The 19877-nt window shown below is 35.6% G+C and overlaps 1 long non-coding RNA gene across 1 annotated transcript in view; it reads left to right on the top strand.

Annotated features, from left to right (window-relative positions):
• Positions 1-19877, top strand: part of LOC112661146 (uncharacterized) — an 89857-nt gene that overhangs the window by 21444 nt on the left and 48536 nt on the right. Inside the window, exon 2 of the long non-coding RNA XR_007405270.1 lies at positions 1524-1618. This is a non-coding gene — a long non-coding RNA (uncharacterized LOC112661146). The remainder of the gene's footprint in view (positions 1-1523; positions 1619-19877) is intronic.

Genomic DNA, 19877 nt, shown 5'->3' with positions numbered 1-19877 from the left:
GCTGCCCTTTTGCAATAGACAGGAGTTAAAAATGTTAAGGAAAGCAATCCAAAGTAGAGAGCTTCAAGTTGCCCAGAGCCCAAGGCAATCAAAGGGCAGTATTTGGTTCATGAAAGAATCAAATTCTGCTCATTATTTCATACAATGAAAAACTGAGTATGGATAAGGTTGCCATTAGCCCATATGGCACATCTCTGCAAACTGGGAAAAACATTTCTTTATTTTGGTTTTATTTGTCAGAAACTTGCAATAAAAGATCTTGTTAGAACATGATACTTTCTGCTGTAACAAATACAGAAATTTAGCACTTTCTCTCATATCATTTAACTTTATTATTCCTGAAGAGAAGAATCTTTGAGGGTTTTGTTATACTGCATCACAAGTGCTTATGGCAGAGCATGGTACATAGCTGTCAAGCATTTTGTTGAATAAGGAATACTAGAGCTTTACTTAAATCATGTCTGCAACAACAATATAAACAATATAACTGGCATCAGTCAGTTCTTTGCAGGAAAAATGTTTGCTTTGATCCAGTTGAGATATGCTAAATGATGTGTTAAAGGAGGTCTTTTAAATTTTCTCCTTCATGTTCTGCTTAACACCATCCTATCCAGAACCTCATTTATTAGAATTATTTATTTGGATTCAGAAGCATATGTGATTATTCAAGTATAACAAAAGTATGATTATTTACAACTCAAGAATATTCTATTTATATCAGACGCACACACTACTGAGCTGGATGAGTATTTTTTGTGGCTTCAGGAATAAATAACATAACTATTATGATTTAAAAAAAATAACTGCAGCCAGTTGATCACTACTGGAATTTAGAATAGGAAAAAATTAAGTCTAGTAGGAGTATCACTTGGCTCACTTCCTGAAAAGAGCACTAAATACTAGATACATCAAGAAAGTCTTTTTCCCTTATAAGCGAGTCTGATCATATCCGTTTAATGTCTGAGCTTAATATTGTTTTTTTAAAAGATTTTTAAAAAATTAATTTATTATTTATTTGAAAGAGAGAGTGCAAAGCAGACTCCTTGCTGAGCAGGGAGCTCAATTCCAGGACCGCAAGATTATGACCTGAGCTAAAGGCAGATGCTCAACTGACTGAGCCACCCAGGTGCCCTTGAGATTAACATTCTTTATTGGTTTGTAGGTTTGTTCAAAACGCATTGTCATTGAATTTAAATAAAATATTTTAAAAATAATTCAAATCACAAAGAAACTCACAAAAACAAAAGGCATTGTCAAACACAATTTAAAAAATAACCTATTTAACTCTGTTGAACAATAGAAATATGTATTAGCAATATTAAGGATTACTATCTTCATTTTATGTGTCTTTTATAATTCCTATTGTTTTAGAAGTGTTCTAAGGGAAAGCTTTTCTGTTATTTCTAATAAGAGAAATTATGCATGAGTTTTTTGTGTAAATTACAAAAAACAATGTGGTTTGTATTCTTAGGTATAATTAGAAATACACATCACCTATAAACTATTACAATCTTGCTGTCTAGGAACTTATCATTTGCAAATGTGACTCACCAAGCAAAAGGATATAGTGGTCAGCGTGTAGAATACTGTGGGCAGAACTGTGGTGAGAAATACAAAAGTAAGTATAGATAAGATGATGGGCTTTTCCTTCAAGCTAATCACAATCTATATATTCTTTACTCTGATGTGATGTGCTATTCATCTCTGACGTCTTTACACTCCTTGCCATCCTTTAACTCTTTCAGAAGGAAAGTGAATTAAGTCTTTAAAACATCCATGCAAATTACTGTATGTCACTGGGTTGTTTTTGCCAAGCTGCATTTTTTTTTTCATTTAACTTTACCTAGTTCCAGAGAGTGGAAGTAACTTACTAAGAGCCACAAAGCATGTTTGTTAAAGAGCAACCGTGAATCTGAGAGATCCTAGGTCCTGGCGCTCTTTCCCCAAACATCACTTTACTTGCCTCACCTTGGGTACAAAACATTCAGAAATTTCTCACAAAAAAAAAAAAAAAAAAAAAAAAAAAAAAAAAAAAAAAGGAGTGGGGGAAGCACAAATTAATACTAGCAAAATAGTAATAATGTAAATGCATGCTTCATTAGGATTACAGAAAAATAAAAACACTAGGTATACATATATAATGCACTCTACCAGCATTATGATAAATGTTTGTTGTTAGTATAGAGTAAAAGCAGTGTCCTGTTTATATATCTGAGAGAGATATTATCCTGGTAGAAATCATATTACTGGTAATTAGCTCTAGAAAACAATGTGCCCTTCACAGTGTTAACTAATCAACTTGGTTATAAAAATGAGTAATTACAGTTGTAAGGCTAATGGGCCTTTACATCCACAAAGAGGTCATTGTTGTGTGATATTCTTTCAGATGTGATCCATGGTGCACAGGATCGAAATATTATGTGTGTGAGGAGTCTTTCACTTTCAGCTCCATGAAATCTGAATGATAAACTAGTTCATAATCTAAGTCAATCTGAACTAAAGTGTGTCAGTGATATGATCAGTGAGTGGGGGGTACATTAATTATACAAGATATGGTTATAAAACATTACCTAAGGAAATTGAGATGGAGAAAAGAAGCATGAGCCATTTAAGTATGGAAAAATATACAACCATAAAACAAAATTTAGTGAAACTCAGACATGCCATGCTAAATGCAGTATTTCCACAAATACTGTGGAAAAAATATAATTATCCTTACTTCTTTTATTTTTTTATTTTTAAAGATTTTATTTATTCATGAGAGACACAGAGACAGAGGCTGAGACACAGGCAGAAGGAGAAGCAGGCTCCCCACGGGGAGATCGAAGTGGGACTTGACCCCAGGACATCACGACCTAAGCTAAAGGCAGATGCTCAACCACTGAGCCACCCAGGCATCCCTCATTACTTCTTTTAAAAGTTTTCTGCTATGAGCCAGAAGGACCTGTAAATGTCTAGCAGGTCATTGGTATTCTCATTTTTAAATATAATCAATCATTGTGCAAGGCACAGCCTAAATCTCTAATAGTGAAAATATGATCCTCAAAAGTGAGCATGATAGAGAAAGGCCCCCACTTGCTATTCTAGAATTAAATGAGCAAATGAAGGTCAATACTGAAAATGAGAAGGGGGCATAAGAACTTATTAAATATTATGTAGGCAAAAAAAAAAGAAATTTCAGTACTCAAATAATAAGTGAATGTTTTCAAAGAATAGAAATTATATGAATGGATGGTTATTATTTACACAGATTCAGAATTAGAGAGTACGATAGTCAATCCTTTATGATCCTTCATGCTTCACACCGTAGCTAAAGCTAGCAATATCCTCTAACATAGAGAACAGTCTTTGAAAGAACACACTAATTTTAAACACATTTAAATACATTGATAAACATATATACAAATGTATTTTCCTTTTAGTTACTCTCTATTCCAAATTGTTTTTTTTCTACTAACAGTCTTTCATGATTTTAACTAAACTTTATAATCACACCAGCTTTATACATCTAAAATCTAATGTTTTCAGAAGGGCTTGTCCCAGACCTTAAATATCACGTGATAACTTTTAACATAGGAAATACATATATTCCTATGGAGGAAATGAAGATGAAACTGCTTATTTTCACATACACCTGAATGTAGGGAGAGCTCATACTTTGAGCTAGGAAATCTCTCAAAGTAATATTTGAATGGACTTTGAAAGACAGAATATTTTATATGAACATTCAAGAGAAGGAAACAGTATGAGCAAGAAAGTATTCACTAGGAATACTTTCAGGAAACCATAACACTGAAAAATCATGTAGCTTGATGATTCCAACACTGTCACTCAGTTCTGTTGGTTTTCTACTTATTTCTGTATATTGTCAATTCACCTTTCCCGCTGCATCTGCCTCAGTCTTGCCCAGGTCGTGAACCAATGCTACATAAATTTAGCGGGGCGCCTGGGTGGCTCAGTGGGTTAAGTGCAACTGGCTCAGGTCATGATCCCAGGATCCTAGGATTAAGGCAAGCCCAGCCTCAGATCCCTGCTCAGCCAGAAGTTGTCCTTTCCCTCTCCCTCTGCACCTCCTTCTTCCCTCCACCCCCATTTGTGCACATGCTCTGTCTCAAGTAAATTAATAAAGTCTTAAAAAAAAAAATAAATGTAGCAATCTCTCCTGAATGCCTAGTTTGAGCCTAGAATTAGTGTAATTATCTCCCTTTTCTTTAAGTTTTAAGTGAATGGAGGCAGCCCACATGCCCACTGTGCGATGGCTTTCTGTTTCTTGCCTCACATGCCCAGTTGTCCTAGAAGCAGTCCTATGTTTTCTTTGCTGCCTGAATCCAGTCCCACTCTGAAATATGCTTTCCTGTGCATCATCAGAGGTTAACGTGCATTTTCAAGAGGCTGTTACCAACTGCCTGCGTTCTGATAATTGGCTCAGCCTCTTTTATTTGCAATTACCACATAATAATAAACACACTTAATTTTGTTTTTTAAAATCAGTCTAATATTTTAAATGATGAAATGAAAAATAATACTTTAAGCACATAAACAGCTAATTTTTTTTAGTTTATGTCCTTAAAAGAATTTCACCAATGGCCTATTAAAGCTGTAATGTGTTCCATAAATGTATTTGATATAGCTCAGTGCTTATGTGAAGGGTCTCCTGACCAATCTGTAATGGCCTCACATTCTTATTAAGGCATATCTTACTCATTAATTTTTTTTTCTTAACATGTGTGTCCCTTTTATCAAGCTTTGGGCTCCTGAATGACATGACTCTGTCATCTTTGTTTCCATGTTTCCATCTTAAGTACATATTAGTTGTTCGATATGTATTTTTAAAATAAATATTGAGTGAATTTGAAACATTACTTTAGGCTCAAAAGCAGATATATATTTTTAGATAAATATTGGCTTTGTTAAGAATGTGAGAGTGTGGACAGATTCTTAGGGGTGTATGAATAGAGAGGAAACATGAGATAAAAGAGGTAAGAAAAATCAAGGAAAGGAAAAAGTACTTTTATGGAACTTTATAAAAACAATAGCTTCTCTCTAGTACTTTGATTTAATCCAAACAATGGGGAATAATTAGTTAAAATACATATTTTTTCCATTTCCTTTTGTATTGCTCTGTTCGGCATCATTCTGTAAATTTTCCCTTCAGAGAACAGAGAGAAGAATACTACTCCTTTTAAAAGCTCATATTGTACAAAACACTAAATACAGAGCAGTTATTATAATAAATGCAGTATATCTGTATTCCTACTGCACCCAAGTGCATATTTACATTATAATTGAAAATGTATTTGTTGTATGCAAATCTGTTTGCTGAGACTACAAGTGAGAGTCTCTGAAAGAATACTTTTCTAATAAGTATTTTGCACTTCAGTCCCTCTCATATCCAAGGATAGTATGAAAATCCATTAGAATATTCAAAAATATGTTCAAGAAATGTAATTTGTCTTTATTTAGTTTAAACTATGGCATTGATCAACATCTGGGGCCCCTAATTAGGAAATTAAATACATTCCTAAAACAGATCCCAACAAGTGATATTTTAAATAATTACTGAATTTTAGTTCATATATCTAAAATTATGGTTAAGTGATTCATGTGTGCTTTTGCATGCTTTTAATATATTTCCTTGCGTTCTTATTCATAAATTCCTGGTTAAAAATGACAAAAATCCTTGAATTCACTATTCTACTGTTTAAAAAAACGGATGGACTAAGTGCTGTATGGAGTTGCTGAATCACTATATTGTACACTTGAAACTGATATAAAACTATGTTAACTATAATGAAATTAAAATTTTAAAAATGGATAGAAAATCAGTCAATATTATATGGTAAGAGCTAGGTGAGGAAAAAACATGCCTTTCCTGTCCTGCAAATATAAAAGAATTTCAAAAGAACTAAATCTGCCCTAAATATGGTTTGGTTATATGCAAGTATTAAAGTATGTCGATATAATTTTACATTGATAGTGTTATATCTCATGGATTCAAACACAGTATTTAAAAATAATGACTGGGTAAGTGACAAGATGGGAAAACTATGAAGGGACAAAGGATTTCATGCAGAGATGAACTACTCAACCTGGGTCTTAATTAGTTGTGGGTACCTGTGGCCTATTCAGATGGAAATATCTGTCAGTTTGAAAATCAGCTAGATGGGTAACACATGAAATGTGATTATAACTATGAGAATGAATCACACATACTAGGGTGGTTACTAGAGTGTGGGAAGAGAAGATGAGTGGCCCAAGGATAAAATCAGTTTAAAGCAAGGTCTGAAACAAACAAACAAACAAACAAAACAGTTCTCAAATATTTTCCACACTCATACACATGAGAAAGAACATTTGTACATGGAATTTATGTCTGGATTTTTCTGAAATGTTCTAATTGTGTATGGAGATATGTAATACTAGCACAATTAATAATGAGCACAGAGTAGTGTCAATTCCTGTAGATTATGGCATAACTAAATCAGTTTCAGATTATTAGCAATTCCTAGCTATTGAGTCAAGCTATCCTGCTGACTACATTTCTCAAGTAGTGTTTAGGAATTCAAATGAGTGAGAATGACATTGAAGTGGCACCCTTAAATTCTCTCTAATTTGCTTCTTAGGCTAATAAATATTTTTGCAATATGGGAGACTACAATGAGGGCTATAGGACCTCATGTCCCACTTCAAATACATTGATAAAATAGAGCCTCTGAATATCTGTCTATATACATATGTACATAATTTATATAGTCCATATACTTTATCAATACCAATGACTACCAACACATTTATAGAGGTTTAAAGGAAATATAAAAAACAAAAAACAAAAAACTGCCAGTGCTAAAAGCAAAGAAATACTTTAAAATCAAATGCAAACAATATAGTAAATTAGAACAAGAAAGGAGGATTGAGGTGAAGTAGCAATGTTAAAGCATTCTTAAATCCAAATTTAGGGATGTGTGGGTGCCTCAGTAGTTGAGCATCTGCCTCTGGCTCAGGTGTGATCCCAGAGTCCTAGGATCTAATCCTGCATAGGGTTCCCCCACAAGGAGCCTGCTTCTCCCTCTGCCTGTGTCTCTGCCTCTCTCTGTGTGCCTCTCATGAATAAATAAATAAAATCTTTCAACAACAACAACAACAAAAAATCCATTAAGTGGAGAAGCATAATAAAATTAGTAGTAATTTAAACTATTTTAAGCCAAAGAAACATGTCACAACTTCAGGGAAATTACTATATGAATCAAACTGAATACAATTCCAAAGCAAGAGAGGCAAGAGAAGAGAAGAGACTGAGTCATACCAGCAGATAGGAGAAGGGGGGCAAAAAACATTATAAATAATATAAAACAAAATAGTTTAAATAAATTCAAGTGAAAGAGAAAAATGGAAAGAAAAGCACACAATAAGATGTTACAAATAATTCCAAATTTATTAGAAATAACAATAAATAAACCAAACTGCCAGTTATGAGAAAATGACTTTCAGGCTTCAGTGAGAAATTAATATATGTGGAGATGTGTCACTATGTCTTAAAGAGTCACTAAAAACTTAACTAAAGAAAGATCAAATGTAAAGACAATAAAATATATAACCCAAAGAGTATAAAATACCAGAACTTAGAACTATATCAATATAAGAAAAACAGATTTTAGGGCAAAAAAATTACTATTTTTTAATAAGTCTAAATATAGAATTACTCATTGGTTATAAAAATAAGAAAATAACAATCCTGAACCTGCACGGTTCAAATTATCTTACAATATGAATGAAGGCAAATGGCTGAATTCATAGGTAAAATTTAAAAAGTCACATAGTAAGAAAGTTGACCACTCCTAGAAATAGATCGATCAAGTAGATATTTAAGCTACAGAATGCAAAAATAAGAAGAGAATCTTTTTATTATTAAATAAACATAATAATTATTTTCAAAAAGTATAATTTTACCAAGTTTCAGCAAATAACTAAGAACTGACAGTCTACAGCCCATTATTATTTTTTAAGATTATTTATTTATTTATTCATGAGAGACACAGAGAGAGAGAGAGGCAGAGACACAGGCAGAGGGAGAAGCAGGCTCCATGCAGGGAGCCTGACGTGGGGACTTGATCGGGGACTCCAGGGTCACGCCCTGGGCTGAAGACAGGTGTTCAACCACTGAGCCACCTGGGTTGCCTTCTACAACCCATTATTGTTTTATTCAATTAATAGAATACAAACAAAACCTGAGAGCTCTGCTTCTGACTATGGTAATGTTGAATACTGTAGACAAGGTAACAGCTATGGGATCCCTGGGTAGCTCAGCGGTTGGGTGTCTGCTTTCAGCCCAGGGTGTGATCCTAGAAACTCGGGATCAAGTCCTAAGTCCGGCTCCCACCATGGAGCCTGCTTCTCTCTCTCCCTGTGTCTCTGCCTCTCTCTCTCTCTTTCTCTCTCTCTGTGTCTTTCATGAATAAATAAATAAAATCTTAAAAACAAATGTAATGGCTGTGGATAACCAGAAAGGCGCCATAAAATTTAACATCACGTGGGTGCAGGCATGGCATAGCTGTTGAATAGAGCATGCCTTGAGAGGAAAGAACTGTAGAGGAGAAGCAAGAAAGGTGAGTAATACTCTGTAGCTTCTAATGAACTCAGAAAATTTGGTTATTCAGCTGCTGGACAAGAAACTGGAAATCTACACCAAAGGCCTAGGCAAAAGGCCACACTCTTGAGGCAGGAGAGCCAGCAAGCTTTGGGCAGTCTTGCATGGGTTGGCAGTACAATAACTAGAAGCTTGAGGAGTCTGAAATATGTTCCACAGAATCACATTGTAGAGGGCTTCTGCCAGAGGATATTAGTTCCCTGGTTTTTTTGGCCTGCCACACACTGTGCACTGGCACTCTACAAATCCAATAAAATTTGCCTGTAGGCATGGAGATGTAGATACTAGCAGTTAGCAGTTGACTGGAGCACTCTGAAAGGTTGGGGCCTGTGTGTGGGACCCTGACAGCATCTGATATCACAGTTTATACTTATAGCTTATAGTTGCAGAGGACTTACATGTGCTGGGTGCTGTGTCATTTGATTTTTAAAATGTGATAGAATGATAGCATAAATGTAAAACATAAGATTTGAAATTATGTAAAACAACCCATAGACCATCTTTATACCATTGACATAGTGAAGGAAATCCAAATCAAGATGCAAAAATTATAAGCTATCAGCAAAATCACCAATTGGTTTGACTATATTAAGGTTGAAAATTTTTCTAACATAGAGGACAAGATAAAGACAAACCTCATATTGCAAAAAGATGCACATAACAAATAACTGTTGTCCAAAATATATACATAATTCCTAAAAACAAGTAGACTGACAATCCCACAGGAACATGTGCAAAGACCGTGAATAACTACATAATCCTCCATTGACAGATGTCATAAGTAGGAAAGCACTGAGTCAAAACATTTAGATATGAACAAAATCTTTAACCATGAGCTGCATTTTCCTGCATCCATCCTTCTTTGTGATCTGAGTACTATCAAATCAGATATTTCTGGAAGAACACTAGCAAGTTCTTAGATCAAGTGGATGACTTACCCTACAATGGGTAGTTCATAAAAAGGAAACCTAAGCTGTCAATATTTGCATGCGAAGATGCTCAACTTTAATTTGCAGAGATTGCAAATTAAAATAAGACACCTTCTCACACCTACCATTCCAGCAATTAAAGAATGACAATAATTATACCAGTTGTGATCATCGAGTGCTCACTAGGCATCAAGTAATGCTTCATGCTTATTCATGGATTAATTCATTAGGTCATCACAAAACTCTGTGACTTAGAGATTGTTATAATCCCCTTTTACAGACAAGAAAATTGAAGCTCAGTTAAGTTAAAATGATTAAGTGTTGGAGCTGGAATTCAAACCTCTTTAGAATACAATCTTGAACATTTAATCTCTTTATTAAATTGCCTGACAACAATAACAACAGTAAAATGGTTAATCCTTCCTTAATCAGCTATTTTCCATGCACCATTCTAACCATTTTACGTTTATTAGATCACCACCGTAGCTTTATGAGATATGTATTATACCATTCCCATTTTAAGATGAAGAAAACAAGAACAGAAAGGTTAAATTGCTGTCAATATCCCATTATTAATAAGTGTCAAAGCCAAGATTGGAATTTGAAGACACCTGCTCTTACCCATTACCTACATTGCCAAAATCCAATGTCAGTGTAGGTGGAGGAAAGGGGCTATTGTGGATGCTAGGAGGTAGTATAATGCATGTGACCACTATGGAAAACATTTTGGTAATATCCAATAAACTTGAAGGTATGGACATACTATGACCAGTAAATCTCAATCAATGTATAATGGCTTTCACAAGGAGACCTACCTAGGATGTTAGTTGCAAAATTTGACAATAATCAAAAATCTTAAATGACTTAAGTGACTTTCAATAAGAAAATGGATTAAAAAATGCATATTCTTTTTTTTTTTTTTAAATGCATATTCTTATCATGAAATGCAATACAGCAGCTAAAAGCTGTAGCTTTATTTCATGTTTCAGTATGGTTAAAACTTATTAAAACACTGTCAAGTATAAATGTAAGTTGCAGAAGGATATTGTTTATTTAAAATTTTAAAGTAAGCAAAATAATATATATCATTTATGGATAGGTAGTAAAAAATATAACATGAGCAAGAATTATATACTTTGGATTAGCATTTTTATTTTGGTAGGACAAGAAAGAAACTGATGAGAGCTTACAAGCACTGTTTCAATGTGATGTTACTGTATGAAGCAAATACTTAGAATGATAAAAATAGATATTGGATTTGAGTAGAGGGTCAAGGAATTTGTCAGATTATTCTGTGTGCTTTTCTGTATGCTTGAAATATTTTGTATAAAAAGTGATGTTAGGAAGCACAAGTAACATAATTAAAAGTAATAATCTATTAATAATAAACAATTCAGAACTAACTAGGATATACAGTCATGCCAAAATGGCACTTGAGAACCACTGACCTCAGATAAGAAGGGGAAGACTGGGTGGAAAAAAAATCCAGAAAGGCAAGTGAGAAGAGAGAGACAGAGATATAAAAGGAGGGAAAAGAAAGACCATGAAGTTATGGGAAACAAAACAAAACAAAACAAACATGGAAACCAAGTGAGAAGAAAATGATCCATAACATCAAACTAGAATTTAGAAATATCTATTGAATTTGTTGAATAAGAAATCTATTAACTAGTGTCAGTGAAATGGTGGGGGCAGAAACACCACTGTAATAAGAAATCAAGAGGAAGAGTTTGGGGGGGGGACATGCAAAGAATTTATCTGTATTATAATAAGAAACATTTGATCTTTATGCTTGTAGAGCTCCAAAAACCCTTGGAATTTCCTGACTGATACAGAGTATCTTTTGTTATTCTTATGGAGTCCGTACTGATCACACTTGAGCTTTTGCTAATGAACTGACTCAGGATGGGGTCTCTAGATAGTCCCAGGGTGGGGCTGGTCACCAGAAACCCCAAACACACTGAGATTGGAGGATGTTAACTCTCAGCCTCTACTCTAACCTCAAGGGAGAGGAGAGGGGCTAGAGTTTAGGTTATAAAAACTCTTAAATAAGATGTCTGGAAAACTTCTAGGATGGTGGTATTTCCTAACTTCACAGGGACAGAAATTCTTGTACTCAAGACCCTTCCAGGCCTTACCCCTATTGTATCTCTTCATCTGGCTGTTCATTTGTATCCTCTATAATAAACCAGTAAATGTCAGCAAAGTGTACTCTGCTATATTCTCTGTACTTCTGTACTCTCTGAGCCATGCTTGTAAATTATCAAACCTGAGGAAAGTTTTTTGGGAACCCCCAAGTTATTACTCAGAAGTATGAGTAGCCTAAGGATTGTGACTTATGTTTAAAACTGGATAGTCTTGGGGATCCCAGGTCATCGAGGATCCCAGTCATCGGGCTCCCTGCATGGAGCCTGCTTCTCCCTCTGCTTGTGTTTCTGCCTCTCTCTCTCTCTCTCTCTCTCTAATGAATAAATCTTTAAAAAATAAAACTGGACAGTCTTATGAGATTGAGCCCCGAACGGGAGGGTCTATGGTAACTCCAGATTGTTAGTGTCAGATGGAGTTGTTGATAGCTGAGGTCTGAGAATTAGTTGGTATCAGAAAATACAACACAGCATCCCACCTAAGAAATTTTCCTGAGATGAAGTGAAGGGAGGCTAATTAGTAACTGGAGGATATTTATTTATTTATTTTTAAAGATTTTATTACTTATTCATGAGAATACACAGAGAGGAGAGAGAGAGAGAGGCAGAGGCACAGGCAGAGGGAGAAGCAGGCTCCATGCAGGGAGCCCAACGTGGGACTCCATCTGGGGTCTCCCCGGCCACACCCTGGGCTGAAGGCAGGGCCTAAACCGCTGCACCACCCGGGCTGCCCAGTAACTGGAGGATAAAAGGAAGTTTTGTTTGTTTGTTTGTTTTTAAATAAAGGGGCTTGAAAATATTTATAGATTTAGGTAGCAGTTATGATACAGTAGGCAGTTAGCTAGATATAAGCACAGAACAAATGCTTTCCAACTGATGAAAAAGGGCAGAAACCAAGTTCCAAACAGTAGCAAAAGACAGAGGGAGGTGAGGGGACAGCAATGTGATATTCCCTATAACCTCTGCCCTACAGTAACTTTTATCTTCATTATAATACATTTACATTGCAAGTTAGACCCTCCCTGACCCTCTACACTGGTAGGAGGAGTCTCTAAGATGATGGCTATGACCCATAACCTATGCAAACATGAAAAGAAAAGACAGGGACACCTGGGTGGCTCAGCAGTTGAGCACCTGCCTCAGCCCAGGGCGTGATCCTGGAGTTCCAGGATCAAGTCCCACATCAGGTTCCCTGCATGGAGCCTACTTCTCCCTCTGCCTGTGTCTCTGCCTCTCTCTCTGTGTCTCTCATGAATATATAAATAAAGTCTTAAAAAAAAAAAAGAAAGATGGGACTACATCAAGATAAGAAGCTTTTGCACAGCAAAGGATACAGTCAACAAAACTAAAAGACAACCTACAGAATGGGAGAAGATATTTGCAAATGACCTATCAGATGAAGGGCTAGTTTCCAAGATCTATAAAGAACTTATTAAACTCAACACCAAAGAAACAAACAATCCAATCATGAAATGGGCAAAAGACATGAACAGAAATCTCACAGAGGAAGACATAGACATGGCCAACATGCACATGAGAAAATGCTCTGCATCACTTGCCATCAGAGAAATACAAATCAAAACCATGATGAGATCCCACCTCACACCAGTGAGAATGGGGAACATTAACAAGGCAGGAAACCACAAATGTTGGAGAGGATGTGGAGAAAAGGGAACCCTCTTACACTGTTGGTGGGAATGTGAACTGGTGCAGCCACTCTGGAAAACTGTGTGGAGGTTCCTCAAAGAGTTAAAAATAGACCTGCCCTACGACCCAGCAATTGCACTGCTGGGGATTTACCCCAAAGATTCAGATGCAATGAAATGCCGGGACACCTGCACCCCGATATTTCTAGCAGCAATGTCCACAATAGCCAAACTGTGGAAGGAGCCTCGGTGTCCATTGAAAGATGAGTGGATAAAGAAGATGTGGTCTATGTGTACAATGGAATATTCCTCAGCCATTAGAAATGACAAATACCCACCATTTTCTTCGACGTGCATGGAACTGGAGGGTATTATGCTGAGTGAAATAAGTCAATCAGAGAAGGACAAACATTATATGGTCTCATTCATTTGGGGAATATAAATAATAGTGAAAGGGAATAGAGGGGAAGGGAGAAGAAATGGGTAAGAAATATCAGAAAGGGAGACAGAACATGAAGACTCCTAACTCTGGGAAATGAACTAGGGTGGTGGAAGGGGAGGAGGGCGGGGGGTGGGGGTGAGTGGGTGATGGGCACTGAGGGGGGCACTTGACGGGATGAGCACTGGGTGTTATTCTGTATGTTGGCAAATTGAACACCAATAAAAAATAAATTTATTATTTAAAAAAAAGAAAGAAAGAAGAAAGAAAAGACACCTTTAACCCCAGTGCAAGTGCCACCTCTGGGCCTGCCCATTCTCTCATCTTCAGAGTGTACTTTCTCTTTAACTGCTATTAAAATTGTGCTTACTTGAGAGTTTGGCTCTGACTTCTTTCTTGGCCAAACTCAAGAACTGAGGTCCGCGTAGAGGCAGCATAGGGACAGTCAGGAGGATGAAAATGAAGTTAATTCAGCTAGAACTGACAAAGCCAGATCCCTCAGACTGACGAAGGGAGAGGAAGTCATCAAAGTAGATTGGAAAGACATAACCCTGAACCCTGGTTGGGAACAGAAAGGGATATGATTGTTGTTATTTTTCTTGTTTTAAAAAGAAGAAACAAAATTATGATTACATCTCTGATGGCTATTTTCTGAGTAAAGAAAGAAGTGAGATCTTCCTTCAAGAACAGGAAGCCCACAACTGGTTGAAGAGTAATGAAATTTATAGAGATTTTCTGGAAATAAGAGACAGAGATGGGTAAAGAAAATGACTGGATGAAGTTCCCTTTCTTCATGTGTCCCTTTAGCCAATACAACTGAACACAAAGATCTGAGAGAAAAGTAGAAACTTATTTTACAGTAGATTCTCTGAGGACAGGGCTACATACTCATACACACAGAAAGTCTAAAGGAGAAATGGCCATTTGATATGGGTATGATGGGAACTTGTCTTGCTGACATTAGCCAATAGCTCTATTGTGCCCCAAAGAGATTTTAAATCATGTCTACGAAGGCAAAATTTCCACAGCATTCACTGCATTGCAGTATATTTTAATTTGAATCTTTTCACTTTGCTATGCCGAACTGATTTTTGTCCCAACTGATTTTTATTTATAGAGTGTGGGAGCACCCCAGCAGTGGGGGTCAGTGCAGGGGCAGTGATAGAATTCACCCAAGGCAGAACAGGAGTTGGAACTTCATTGAATATATATACCATCAGGGGGCTGTGGGCAGGACAGAAAAGGAGACACTGTGACAAGGCGGTGGTGAGGAGCCCTGGGTTACAAGGCAGAGTGAGAGATTATGGGGACATAGGGAATTTTTCTTTTTCTGGTAACTTTAGGAACGGTGCCTGGTTGTAATGGGTCAGTTAGAGCCTATGGGTATTTCTAGGTGGGTCAGTTGTGTCAGCTGGGTGATCACTAGGAGATCGCCTGCCTTGCTCAGGTTTCTATTGCTCAAGCCAAGTGGCCTCTACATAGAATGATGCATGGGTTCTAACTGGTATTACATAAATGGATAGGAGAATACATTAATTTACAGTCTTTAATTTACAATGTAAGCAAAAACATATCTCTTTACAGAGTAAGCACTCATATTTTTGAATTTATTAAATACATCAATGCATTTTTAGTACATAAGGATGTATAAATATTGGTAGAGAAACTACTTTGAAAAATTTTCGACCTGTATATAATTTATTTTTTCACATAACATAAATTAATTTGAAATTTTAACTCCAGAAAACACCCTCCTGGAGTTACATTTTAAATTCATGTATGAGCATGGTTAACATAATTATGTCCATAGCTTGGACTGACTTATGCTTTGGAAAAAAAGTTTGTGTACAATGTAATTACTCATAAAAATAAAAAATATGTTTATCATACCTCCAACATAGAAATTCAGTCTAATTTTTTTCACTTTTCAGAGAGTAGAAGCTACTTCAGTGTCTTTAAAATTTTGTCTGTTGTTTTGTTTTGCTCTGCTACTTAATGACTCCACTGTTAAAAATGGCAGCTTGATTTTACTATTTATTCAACTTCACTCTGAGGGAGGATGACCTTCAAATAGATTGAAAATTGGAATTAAGAATGTTTTAATCTTCATTAGCTTTTAATTAGAGTACTCTAAGTAATCCTTTTTTCAAACTTGAATTTTTCATAGCAACTATTACAGAGGCCTTATACTCAGTACTTGATTATATGCTTAGCTATTAATTAAAATTAAAAAGAAAACACCAGAAAATACATTATCTCTACAAGTGCATATTTGTGAGATATTGCAAATGAATATCATTAATGGGTTTAGTGATTTTTAAAGTGAATTAAAAGGTTTGTTTCACAAAAGAGAGACTAAAATAGAATTACTCACTTGTGATCTACAAAAGTTCCAAGTTAATCAATTTAGAATTGATATTTAATTATATGAATATAGAGTTAAGTGATGGTTAACATAGTTACTGAGCCTAAATGCCAGAGGAATAAAGCTACAGTATAATTTATGGATGTCATTCCTGTATATTCAGATTGCTGAGGTAGGCACAATTATATATATATATTTTTTTAAGATTTTATTTATTTATTCATGAGAGACACAGAGAGAGGCAGAGACACAGGCAGAGGGAGAAGCAGGCTCCATGCAGGGAGCCCGACGCAGGACTCGATTCCGGGTCTCCAGGATCAGGTCCTGGGCTGAAGGCAGAGCTAAACTGTTGGGCCACTGGGGCTGCCCCAAATATTCAATTCCTATAGTGACCAGAATACCTATGCATGATAAACTTAAAAAACTTATTTATGAAAATTTAAGATTTATAATAAGCATTGGAGAGATTAGAAAAAAAGAATAGTGGTAAGTAGCATGGATTATTAAAAAAAAAAACCTGTGAGAAGTAAAAATCAGAACCTTTTCAAAATCTTATTTTTAAAGTGAAACCTTAATTTTCCCTCTGGCTTACTATTAAAATAAAATAAAGATGTAAAATTAAATTAAATTTTAAAAATAAAGTTAATTTACAGTTGGAGCCTGTGTACTTCAGTCTCTCTTGGGTTTTGGTGTTTTCCATTTCCAAGGCTTTTGAACCTGCCTTCCCCTCTGCAAGTCTAAACATGATGGGTGTGGTGTTAGGCTGCATGACAGATGTGGTTCACAGCACAGCAATGGAGTCCTCATCACGTATCAGAATTACGGAAAATCCAAGTGAATGCAGTATATGACCCAGAAAATACTAGATAAAACCAGGGAAAATTAACATAACCACATATAATTATGTTTTCTAGGTGACAATGGAAGGGAAACATTATAAAAGACCTGTGATCAAGTGTTCCCATACCAGCACTATTTCTATGTGCTTCCCTGAATGGATTCTTTCTCTTTATCTGGGTAACTCAGGAAAAAGAAGGAACTCATAGGACATTAACAGTCAGGAACATTATATTTGCTTCACGGGCATTATCAATTTTATTTGTCACAATGACAATGAGTAGTGGTAGGCATCACCTTCTACAGAAAAAGTCAAAGATGATAAGTGGCTTGCTTTAAGTGACTGAACTAGAACTGAAACCCAAGTTTCCTGATTTGAACTGGACTTTTGTTTATTACAGTCATGTTGCCCAAATATGCTTTTTCACAAAAATACCTTAGAAAGTTTAACAAAAGGCAGATATCTGAACCCCACTCCAGACCTAATGCATCATTATCTGCACGGGAAATCAGGCATTTTGAGGAAGTCCTAGGGTTAAAAGATGTCAGGAGAATGCACATGCTATATGCACATGCTATAGATTCTCCTTCTGCTCCAATTCACCTAAGTTGTATAAAGAGCATTTAAAATCTTAAATCAATCTATAATCATGCTAGAGAAGAAAAAAATAACAAAGAAGTTATAGTGGACCCAAACTGAAAAATCCTTGAAAGAGAGAATGCAAAATAGATAAGGAGAAGAAGAAAAACTGAAAATGGAAACAGAAACCACAAACCTAAAACTACTATAATTCACTACTGACTGATATTTACAGAAATTATAGCTGATAATAATTGAGAAAATGTTCCTAGAACATTTTCCGGCCATACCAGACACCTTAAAAATGCTAAACTAGTCATTCAAGAAAAGATAGTCTTGTACAGTTTACTGTTCTTATAGGTTAATTGCATTCAGATGTCTTTGGGATCCCAGAAAACAAAAAGGCTAAACATAGAGGGGAAGGTTTTGTTAAGAAGTAAATTTTAGGGACGCCTGGGTGGCTAAACGGTTGAGTATCTGCCTTTAGCTCAGGGCGTGATCCTGGAGTCCTGGGATCAAGTCCCATATCGGGCTCCCTGCATGGAGCCTGCTTCTCCCTCTGCCTGTGTCTCTGCCTCTCTCTGTGTCTCTCATGAATAAATAAATAAAATCCTAAAAAAAAAAAAAAAAAAAAAAGAAGAAGCAAATTTTACTTCTTAAATTTAGGAGTTTCTTTAGTAAAGCAATTAAGCTTCCCAAGATAGTCACTGGTACTTTCTCAGATATTCAATATAAACTTTTTACTAGAAGCCACATTCCATGTTAAATGCCCCAGGAGATATATCTATAGTGGCGACTTTTAAAGTGTGTGGCCCAGCATAGGAGTCCCTCTAACTCAGGTGTTAATATTATTGCTGCTTCAGGAGTGAAGAAAGTTGAGTAGCAGAGAGAGAGGGATCATTAAGCATCAAAGTGCATAACTAGAATAAATCCACACATAAATATATAATAGAAAAAAATCACATAACAAAAAGAAAATAATACAAACATTAAGAGGAAAAAAATATATTACCTAAAAGTAATAAGAATCAAAATGTATCAAACAACACATGAGCAATTCCAACCAAAAGACCCTATTTTTGTGGTTCCCTGGAGATTTCCCTAGTGGGAATAAGTGGCATGCAATTATTTCCAGAGATGTAGAAATAAGTACCCACCTTACCAGTTGAAATAAAAAGGTAGTTCCTTAAGATGATAAAGGGTATTTGCCAAAGCTAACTGCAAAGATTGTACTCAGAGGTGACAATTTGAAATCTATCTTTTAAATTCAGATATGAGTTACCACATCTACTGTTTCTGCCTCTATTCCAGAAGGTCTGAGCCAGTACCATAAAAATATCTTAAAATTAACAAAATAAAACATATAAGATTAAGAAAGAGAAAAACAAATGTCAGTAATGTCAGATAATATATGACATATTTATGGAAAAGCCCAGGAAATTTATAAAGACTCTATTACAACTAATAGAAGAATCAATAAAGATAAATAAAGAAGCAATAGATACTACACAAAACAGTAGAAACATAACACAAACAACTATATACCAATATATGTAAACAACTGCCTGAAATGGATAATGCCTTAGAAATAAACATCCAAATTCAGTGCAAAAGAACTAAAGGAAGTGGATAGACCAATGAGCTTTAAATCAGTTGATGTAACAGTGAAATATTTTTTCAAGAAATAAATCTCTAGCCCCAGATGCTTTTATAGGTAAATTCTATCAAATTTCACTTGGAAAGTTAACTCTTTTTGCCTTACGATATTCATTGGAAAGAGATTCATATAATCTTTTCTCAACTCTTGTAAATTGAATGATCCTTTGTTCATATTCATGAATTAGATACTAAAAGGTAGAGAGAGTTAAAGAATTCCTAGAGTATTTTCAGCTTGATTCTAAATGTTAGTATCCTATCATCTACCCTACATTTCACCCCAGACGATCTCATTTCCTTCAGGTATCGTAGGGACTCACATCTATACGCTATGGTACTAACATACATATGATTCAGGCTTCCTTTCTGAAATTTCTCTCATACATCAAATTACTGATGTGAGTTTCCTCTAGATTTCACCCCAGGTTTCATTCACAAGCAAAATATGTCCACATCAAACTCTTAATCATTCTCTAAAGAAGATCAGAGATTGGATATCTCCAAGAAAGCACCATCAGTGGCTTAAAAGAGAAACCTGTGACAACCTTGATCCCTCCATCTCCCCTTACAGCCATTAGGCAGTCCTATCACTACTATTACAAAGTTCACTGTTGACTTTTATCACCTCCATGTTCTA

Source organism: Canis lupus, chromosome 23, assembly GCF_003254725.2.
Source record: "Canis lupus dingo isolate Sandy chromosome 23, ASM325472v2, whole genome shotgun sequence".
In the NCBI taxonomy this organism is placed as follows: domain Eukaryota; kingdom Metazoa; phylum Chordata; class Mammalia; order Carnivora; family Canidae; genus Canis; species Canis lupus.
The sequence above is the reverse complement of the archived record's forward strand: the minus strand, read 5'-3'. Positions and strand labels throughout refer to the sequence as shown.